This window comes from Panthera onca, chromosome B4, assembly GCF_046562875.1.
Source record: "Panthera onca isolate mPanOnc1 chromosome B4, mPanOnc1 haplotype 2, whole genome shotgun sequence".
Classification (NCBI taxonomy): Eukaryota; Metazoa; Chordata; class Mammalia; order Carnivora; family Felidae; genus Panthera; species Panthera onca.
The window spans coordinates 112,476,275-112,486,671 of NC_138345.1; the positions used below are offsets into that span (position 1 = coordinate 112,476,275).

Here is a 10,397-nt window from a genome sequence, read left to right on the forward strand (position 1 = left end):
GTTTTCCAAGAGTAATATAAACGTAAAATAACGAACTTAAACCTAAACCATTGAATCAAAGTTCACCATGAAATATGAAAGCAAGTTGAATTATTTTTCAAAAAGTTGTTAGAAGAGAAAAAAAAAGTATCTCACCCAAGAAGAAAGCAATTGTAAAAACTTACCTTTGGCTCCTACTTGGTGAAATGGCACGAAGTGACTGAGGACGCCGAGCCAGTAGTATGTGCCCCTGACCAATGGTTGTGAATTCTGGTCTGTGGGAGGTGGAATTTATAACACTCAATTTTCTGTTTGGAAAAGCTAACCTTGAGAAATGCTTCTCAGTCTTTAAAAACCCCAAATTACTTTATAGTCACTCAAAATAAGCAGTCGAGTCCAAATGCCATAGTGTATAGAGTTCTTGAAATATGTTAAAAGAGTTCTAATTGCCAACATGTCGCCTTAAACATTTTAAATGCAAAAAGTTGGTTTTAATATATTTAATCTATAACAAGCTCACCAATTAAGAAAAAAGTTAATGTATACAGTGATACTAGAAATGGATATTTTAGAAATGTTCTAATAAGAAATAATTTTCCTTGCGTGTCTAGCGTTGCTTTCTTCACTTTTCATTAATGTTAAATGAAATTCAGTAAATGTGGCAAAAGCCTTACCTGTTTAATGTCGGGAAAGTAAAAAAAAAATCCATTTTTTTATTGCTTGGAACATTCTGAGAGCAAAGAAACAATAAACCCTTTGCATTCCCATTTACAAAGAAAAATATGCCCTGAAACAATGCATAAATATGATCTGAGTGTTTTGGAAAAAAAAGTCTCCTTTTCCTCTCTTATCTATCAGAACCAAACAAATCAAATTACATAAAAACGTTTTTCCCACATAATACAAGGTTTGTTGTAGGCTCCTGGTACCTGACATGGTTTGTGAAACTGAGCCTTACTACAGGTATGGAGACAAAGTACATTTGTGTCAAATCTCCTTTCTCCACTTGCATTCACACTGCAAAAGTTCTAGAGGAAGATGAAACTTATGTCATGTACTCTGGCATGCTTTCATAAATCCAGGTGTCTGGTTCTAACCTGTGCATCAGGAATTCTTTTTCACTGACCAGAAGTGAATAGCTGTATTGAATTTTGAAAGCAGGTGAGGGCAAACTGATGGAGGAAAGTCTGTCTTCAAGACTCTCCTCTTTCTGCCTTCCCTCCTGTTCTCCCTCCTACCCCCAATTTTTGGGGATTCAGGGCACAGTCATCCTCATCATGCACACCTGCTTCCACATGATCTGTTCTCAGTGTGAGTTATTTTTCTTGGGACCAGTTTTATTTGTAATGGAAGCAGTGATACTGGATAAAGTGCGGAATCTATCAAGACCTCTCCAATAGCAGAGAGGCCATCCTGGGGGGTAGGGACTCCTTCCCTGCATCCTGCAGTTTCACATCATGTGGAGGCTACTTTCAGAAGCATTTCTACAAAAAGGCATGAAGCTGGGTTCCTACACTGGCTGTGTTACAGTGCTGTCCCACAGTGCGTGCTAGATGAGTTTACCTATTGTTAACTCTCCCAACACATTCTCCATCAGAGTAGTTCTCCATTCCCAGGTGGGTGGCACTCAATCATTAAATTCTCTAAGGTCGCATGTGACACAAAGAGAAAACCAAATTGGGTCAAGTTCCCTGATGTTACTGAGCTCATCTGAGGGATATGAGTGAAGGTAAAAAGACAGTGGCATCTCTCATTTTCTTAGATTCTAGGCTGTTTACCTGTCACCAGTTTTTAGCCTCTTCTAGGTGCTTTGGGATAAAAACAGATGAATAGACTATCCATGAAAATACCTAATTTTTTTTCTTCTTCCTGCATTATTTAGTCTAATACTCTGCACGCATTGTCAGGTAACAAAGGTGGCATCTATGGAGTCCCTTGTTTTCTGGAAGACTCTGACCGAACCTATAAGACTCTATTTTCAGAACTAATATTTTCACACTGTCCTTTGGTCACCTGTTGGTTTAAGTGATGCTGTCCTTGGGCTTCATAACACTGTCTACTAATGCAGTTGTTTTGTGAGAAGGCAATAACTAAATTACTTGTCCTAATATAGGATTGAAAACACAAATGATCATTCCTGAGTCTTCTCTTTTTCCAAATAAGTAAGTGTTTCATTTTTCCTTATAAAAAATGGGCAGTTTTTAAGTTATTCATCTTGGTCTTATTTGGGCTGTCTCCAATATTTCAAAATCCATTTTGAACTATGGGAGCTCAAATTTGTAACAATCCCATGAGGACCTAATCTCTGTTTAATAGTGAGAAGGATTAATTACCAGTTCCAGTCTTTCTTATCCTTGGCAAATATCTTTTAGTTTCATGATGATTTTCTTAATAGAGCCTGAGCTTGGTTATCAGAAACCCTCAGGGGATCAGTTATTAAGACTAGTTGCATTATCTAGTAACTAAGGCTTTCTGGCTTTATCTCTTTAAGCCCCCAAACATTTTGCAAATCCTTTTGGTTACAACTCTTTACAAAATTAATTAAACGTCGTCCTGCTTGCTTAAATGGAATTAATTTTAAACAGAATGGTCTTCTCTTAATAATTCTCTTTGTTCTGCAGCAGTAACGAACAGAAAAGAGCACTCTGAGGACAGCATAGTGCTGCCTGTCCTTGTCCTCAGTGCCAGAGGACCACATCAGTAAGAGCTATGTGAGGGTGTAGATATCCCGCTCCACCGATTATCAAGAATAAAAACAATACCTGAAGTGATTAGCTACCTTCCTAAGAATCTGCATGTTGCCATAAAGACTTTGAACTCAGTAATAGAGGTCCTGGAGTTTTAGACCATGAACCCACATACACTGTGCTGATGTATCCCCTAATCTGATCTGATCACCTCCTCCAGAATCTGTCAAGGCTGACCTGAAATCTGAAAACTCCCCTTTGCCTTCTGTTTCTTTTGGAAAGTTTCCCTTTCCTTATTTTATCTTAAAGAAATCTAAACATCATAAAAGCCATATATGAAAAGCCTAAAGCCAATATGGGGAAAAACTGAGAGCATTCCCCTTCACCCTAAAGTCTGGAACACGGCAGAGATGTCCACTCTAACCACTATTGTTTAATATAGTGGTGGAAGTCCTGGCCTCAGCAATCAGACAACACAAAGAAATAAAAGGCAAACCAATTGGCAAAGAGGAAGTCCAACTTTCACTCTTCACAGATGACATACAAGACACTGTATGAGGAAAAAAAAAAGATTCCACCAACATGTTGGATCCACCCCCTGAAAGACTCCACCAAAAAACCGGAAGAACTGATACATGGATTCAGCAGTTGCAGGTTATAAAATCAATGTACAAAAGCCATTGGCATTTCTATACACCAATAATGAAGCAGCAGAAAGAGAAATCAAGGAATGGATCCCATTCACAACTGTACCAAAAATATAAGATACCTAGGAATAAACCTAATCAAAGAGGTAGAAGATCTGTACGCTGAAAACTATGGAAAGTTTATGAAAGAAATGGAGGAAGACACAAAGAAATGGAAAAACATTCCATGCTCACGGGTTGGAAGAACAAACATTGTTAAAATATCTATACTACTCAAAGCAATCTACACGTTCAATGCAATCCCTATCAAAATAACACCAACATTCTTCACAGAGCTGAAACAAATAATCCTAAAATTTGTATGGAATCACAAAAGACCTCGAATAGCCAAAGTAATGTCGAAAAAGAAAACCAAAGCTGGAGGCATCACAATGCTGGACTTTAAGCGGTGTTACAAAGCTGTACTCATCAAGACTGTGTGGTACTGGCACAAAAACAGACACAGATGTCAATGGAACAGAACAGAGAGCCCAGACAGAGATCCACAAAGGTATCGCTAACTAATCTTTGACAAAGCAGGAAAAGAGTATCCAATGGAAAAAAAAAACACAGTATCTTCAGCAAATAGTGCTGGGAAAATTGGACAGTGATATGCACAGGAATGAACCTGGACCACTTTCTTACACCATACACAAAAATAAATTCAAAATAGATGAAAGACCTAAATGTAAGGCAGGAAACTAACAAAATCCTACAGGAGAAAATAAAAAGCAACCTTTTTGACCTCAGCCACAACAACTTCTTATTAGAAATGTCTCAGGGGCGCCTGGGTGGCTTGGTCGGTTGGGCTTCCGACTTCAGCTCAGGTCATGATCTCACGGTCTGTGGGTTCGAGCCCCGCGTCGGGCTCTGTGCTGACAGCTCGGAGCCTGGAGCCTGTTTCAGATTCTGTGTTTCCCTCTCTCTCTGCTCCTCCCCCGTTCATGCTCTGTCTCTCTCTGTCTCAAAAATAAAATAAAACGTTAAAAAAAAAAAGAAATGTCTCCAGAGGCAAGGGAAACAAAAGCAAAAAATGAACTTTTGGAGCTCATCAAGATAAAAATCTTCTGCACAGCGAAGGAAACAATCAACAAAATTAAAAGGCAATCAACAGAAAGGAAGATATTTGCAAATGACATATTGGATAAAGCGTTATTATCCAAAATCTATGAAGAACTTAATAAACTCAACCTCAAAAAACAAATAATCCAGTACAGAAATGGGCAGAAGACATGAATAGACACTTTTCCAAAGAAGACATCCAGGTGGCTAATAGACACATGAAAAGATGTTCAACATTACTCATCATCAGAGAAATAAAAACCAAAATCACAATGAGATACCTCCTCACACCTGTCAGAATAGCTAAAATGAACAACTCAGGAAGCAGCAGATGTTTGTGAGGATGCGGAGAAAGAGGATCTCTTTTGCACTGTTGGTGGGAATGCAATCTGGGGCAACCACTCTGGAAAATAGTATGGAAGTTCCTCAAAAAATTAAAAATAGAACTACCCTCTACCTTATGATCCAGCAATTACACTGCTGGGTATTTATCCAAAGGATACAAAAATGCTGATTCTAATGGGCACCTGCATCCCAAAGTTTATAGCAGCACTATCAACCATAGCCAAATAACAGAAAGAAGTCAAATGTCCACCAACTGACGAATAGATAAAGAAGAAATGGTCTACATATACAATGGAACAATACTCAAAGATCAACAAGAATGAAATCTTGCCATTTGCTACAACATGGATTAAACTAGAGTGTATTAAACTAAGCAAAATAAGTCAGTCAGAGAAAGACAAATATCATGTGATTCCACTCATATGTGGAATTTAAGAAATAAAACAGATAAACATAGGGGAAGGGAAGGGAAGGAAAAATCAGACAAAAACAGAGAAGAAGGCAAACTGTAAAAGATTCTTAACTATAGGAATAAACTGAGGGTTGCTGGAGGGGAGGAACATGGGAGGATGGGATAAATAGTGATGGGCATTAAGGAGGGCACTTGTTGGGATGAGCACTGGGTGTTATACTTAAGTGATGAATCACTGAGTTCTACTCCTGAAACCAATACTATACTGTATGTTAACTAACTTGAATTTAAATAAGTAAATTAAATAATAATAATAATAATAATAATAATAATAATAATAGAATCTGGCTGCCTCCTGGCAAAGTTTTCTGCTGCTGTCCTTTAAACTGATGTTTTCATTTTTTTTAATTCTTCACTCACATAACTCAAAGATGGGGGGATTTTACTTGTTTTAGATTTTCTCTTTCAAATGACTTGTCCTCTTTACTCTTGCAAAAATTTTGCCCATTCTGGAATTCATGGCATTTGGTTTAACTATCTGTAACGTCTCCCTTGTCATCAACTGCTTGATCTCCTAGCCAAACCCCTTGCTGTTGATGACTTCAGCTCCTGGCTCGCTCATACCCTCTATTCATACCCGGTCATCATCTCCAGTGATGCCAACCTCCATGTACACGATCCATCTATCATGGTGGTGTGACGGCTGCTTTATCTCCTCAGATACAGGAAAGTTACCACATTCCTACCCAGCCACTCACCACCACTGTCATGCCTTTTAGCTCATCATCACCAGGTTTTACTTAACCCTACTAATGGGGCCCTATTATTATTTTTCTTTTTGCCTAATGAGGCCTTCTTCCATAGCTTCCATCACTTTCCCACAATTCATTAAATCTCCTGTTTTACTTCTCTCCTTACCTTTAGGTTGGATGCACCCTTATCATATGCATACCTTTTCAAGTACTTTCTGCTATCTTTTTTTTTTTCTTCTTCTTTCCATCATACTCACCTGGGAAAACCTCAACTTTAGTTGAACACAACTCCCAGCTTTCTTCTCTTCTGTATTGGAGCGGCTGTCTATTACCAGTGAATATCACACACAATGATGGGCATCACTTTAAATTCTTTAAACTAATCTTCAAACATACTATGTTTCTGATGATGATGATGATGCCCTTTCTGACATTCTAAGATGACTACTTTATAACATTTCCTCTGTTGTCAAACATCCCATATTCCTTTTAAAACAGAGTGATGATAAAAGTCATCAGAATAATGCTCAATTAACTTCGGCCATCAAATCCTCTTGTGGGTATAGGCACCCTCTGTTTTCCCTTCTGTGACAGACCAAGGCATTAAAAGTAAACCCCCCAAATGATGCCCAGGATCTTATACCCTTTCCTCCTTTCAAGGTCTGTGTTTCTTGAATTCTCTCCTCCCTCCCAGTATCTCCCTTACCACTAGGTCAGTTCTACATACAGACACACATGCTGTGAACAAAGTTCAGGCAGGGGTTCCCTATAACACAAACGAACTGAATAAATGTCAAAAAATGATGGCTGTATAGTAGCATCTTTGAGAACACATGTGTAAAGCTAAAGAAATTTAAAATCAACTTATTTTAAAACACTGCAGAGTCCAAAATTGTATCTGCAGACTTGATTCACCATACAAATCTTTCGATTTTGACTTCTGAAATTATGCCTTAACTTAATAGTACACTTAAGTACACTTTCATCTTACTATGGTTTTATTTTCCTGCCTGGCCTCCTCCCCATCCTAGTAGACCCTCTTCCTTTGCATCATACTCTAATGCCTCACTACAATTTTTTTTCATAGCACTTGCCACAATCTGTTATTATATTTTTCTGTTTTTACATATATCTCCCCTGGGTGAATATAAACACCACGATGCCTAAAATTTATTGGTCACATTCACAATTGTATCCTTAGTGTCTAAAATACTGCTTGGCCCAAATCCATGCTCAGTGTTATTTGAATGAATCAGCCAATTAATGATTGACTGCCTGAATCAAATGCACAGTAATTCAAAGTAAGACATAATTACTTAATAAACTATGATTTGCTTGGGCTATTCTAAAATACATATCATAGGATTACTTGCATTTATGATAAGTGGGTTTTGGCCTTTCTTCTCTCTCTCTCTCTCTCTCTTTCTAACTGCTGTCTCTTAGCTAACTGTTAGCTATCTCTTAACACTTTTCAAGCCACTGCCCATGGGCCTCATGCAGCAAGGTTTCATGTTTATTTGCTGCTAATGCTTCCTTGTGTCACATACAAAGACATATGGTACGGACTTGTGATGAGAATTTGAGAGAGTTTCCATACCGGTTAGGAATCCTTCTGAATAGAGGTATAGAAATCCAAAACTCGAACTGACTTAGGAAACAGGGAATTCATTGACCCAAGTAACTGAAAAGTACATTTCTCTCTTTTCAGAGAATTTGCTTTTGGTTGACGTCATTCTCAGTGGGCCACCTAGCAAAGGAGGTGACTACGTCTGCTCCATATCTTACATCTTTTCGGGTGAAAATCCAGGGGGAAAGGGGGATTCTTTACTCTAGTAACCTAAGAAAATATTACTTTTTGTGCTATTAATTCTGATAAAATCAATGCGCATTACTTAAAAAAATGGAGTTGAGAGAATTTAGTGTCTATTCAGCTGAGTCCTTGCCTCATTTGAGGCTCAGCTCAAATGTTACCTTTATGGTCACTCCTTTTCTGACCACTCTGTCTAAAAGAGAGCCAACCTTCTTCAGAACGCTTCTAACTATTTGACATCAGTGCATAAATGATTACTTTCTTTATTTTCTTCGCCAGAATGTTATCTTCACAAAACCACGATATATTCGTTTTATCGCTGCATTTCTAGCCCATAATCACACAATAAGCGTTCAACAAATATTTGTTGAATAAATCAATGAACCAACCTAGACCTCTGGCCAAATGCTTTACCCTTGAGCCTGCAATGAACTGAGAAAGGAGGGGTTCCCAGCAGGGACTAGTATAAGACGAGAGAATAAATCATGAGTGGAGCCAGTCTTTGAACATTAATGCATGGACTTTCTGAAAACTATTTTGTATGATCTGAGAGTTTTCTGCTAAATTTATTATTTTTATATGTCTTCCCAGTAAATTGATGTAAGGTATCAACAAATCATTGACAAACAACATGTGATAGTAGTACCATTAAATCTCTGCTTCATGGAGAGTTTATGGTAGATCATGTTTTCTGTATCATTTTCACATTGCTCAGGCCTAATCGGTAATACTTATAATAACAATTATAGACACAGTTGAGGCTTTTTTATCATAATTTGGACTCTAAAGTATTACATTTTATTTGCTTTTTTAATGCAAATAAAAAGCTTATTATTTTGGTATAAATTATATATTTTTGTCATTATAAAAATTCAAGGACATTTTGAGAAAAAGGGAAGATAACCATCCAAATGCTCAGGGCCCAAAATGTTATCTCTGTGTATCTACAGATAACAATGCTTTTAGCTACATTTGTTTCCAGATTTTTTTTTTCCCAAAAAAACATCTCATATGTGCCAAATTCCCTGAGGCTTTGCATGTTTGAAAATGTCTGTGAACTTTTTACTCTGAGAACAAATTGTTTGGTAGGATATTCTTAGGTCACATTTTTCTTGGGACATTGAGACATTGCTTCATTGTCTTCTGGCTCTAAAGGTTGCAGTGGAAAAGTCTGAAGCCAGCCTAATCATTTTCCACTGTTTAGGTCATTTTCTTTTCTCCTCTGGAGGCTCATAAGATGTTTTCTACACCTTGAGCCTTGGTAACATCACCAAATGATGGCTTGACATTTATGTTCTGTAGTAATCTTTCCAAGAGAAGAAAGTGCATTTTTTACTTGCAGATTAGTTACTATTCTTAATTTTAGCACAAATCTCTTCTAGCTTACCTTTGAATTTTGATTTCTGTTTAATTCATTGGAATCATTTTTCTCAAATAACAAATACATCATATTGAGACATTTTGTTTTTTTCTGTCATCATCTCTTTTCACTCTAGTCAAAGTTATTATTTTTCCTGTATATGTCCTTAAACTGGCCACTCTTTTACTGTTTTTAGTAAATATTTTGAATTATGCCCAAAGGAAAATTAACAAAGGCCTGTTGTCCATGGGAAGCTACTTTACCAGAGGCGTCTCTGACTTGATGGAAGGGCAACCAGCCAACTCCAGCTCCTGTTAGCCTCTTTGCCCCACATAAAGAGAGAGAGAGAGAGAGAGAGAAAGCACTAAGGCATACTTCCCAGGGACTAAGTTCTACTCAAAACCTGAGCTGTAACTATAAAAATATATAATGCTTACCCTCCCCAACATCTTACCAGCACATCAACAGGGCTTCAACTTAAAAACAACAGACTGGAACTGAGAAATATTCAAGATGTGGAATCTATTTAAGAAGGGGTTCTTAGGGGAAACCCATAGGCAATGGGGGAAGGGAGTAAATGTCCAACAAGGAAACTAGAGAAAACTAAAGCTTCTAGCATCTACAGCCATGGTGAACATTAAACACAACCCATCTCTTGGCCGGATTAACATAAAACCTCACACTAAAAGCCTAATTACCCCGGTGCCTAATACCCAATGCATCATGCCCAGCTTTCAACCAAAAATTACAAGGTATGCTAAAAGACAAGAAAAACACAGTCTGGCAAGACAAAGCAGGTATCAGAACACAACTCATATATGACACAGATTTTGTTTTTTTTTTTTTATGAAGTTTATTGTCAAATTGGTTTCCATACAACACCCAGTGCTCATCCCAAAAGGTGCCCTCCTCAATACCCATCACCCACCCTCCCTTCCCTCCCACCCCCCATCAACCCTCAGTTTGTTCTCAGTTTTTAGGAGTCTCTTATGCTTTGGCTCTCTTCCACTCTAACCCTTTTTTTTTTCCTTCCCCTCCCCCGTGGGTTTCTGTTAAGTTTCTCAGGATCCACATAACAGTGAAACCATATGTTATCTGTCTTTCTCTGTATGGCTTATTTCACTTAGCATCACACTCTCCAGTTCCATCCATGTTGCTACAAAAGGCCATATTTCATTTTTTCTCATTGCCACGTAGTATTCCATTGTGTATATAAACCACAATTTCTTTATCCATTCATCAGTTGATGGACATTTAGGCTCTTTCCATAATTTGGCTATTGTTGAGAGTGCTGCTATAAACAT

At 37.8% G+C, this 10,397-nt stretch overlaps 1 protein-coding gene across 1 annotated transcript in view; it reads right to left on the bottom strand.

Annotated features, from left to right (window-relative positions):
- Positions 1 to 253, bottom strand: part of EPYC (epiphycan) — a 38,181-nt gene extending 37,928 nt beyond the window's left edge. The window contains exon 1 of the mRNA XM_060656799.3: positions 165 to 253. The gene's annotated coding sequence lies outside the window, so the exon portion shown is untranslated. The remainder of the gene's footprint in view (positions 1 to 164) is intronic.
- Between the last annotated feature and the right edge of the window lie 10,144 nt (positions 254 to 10,397).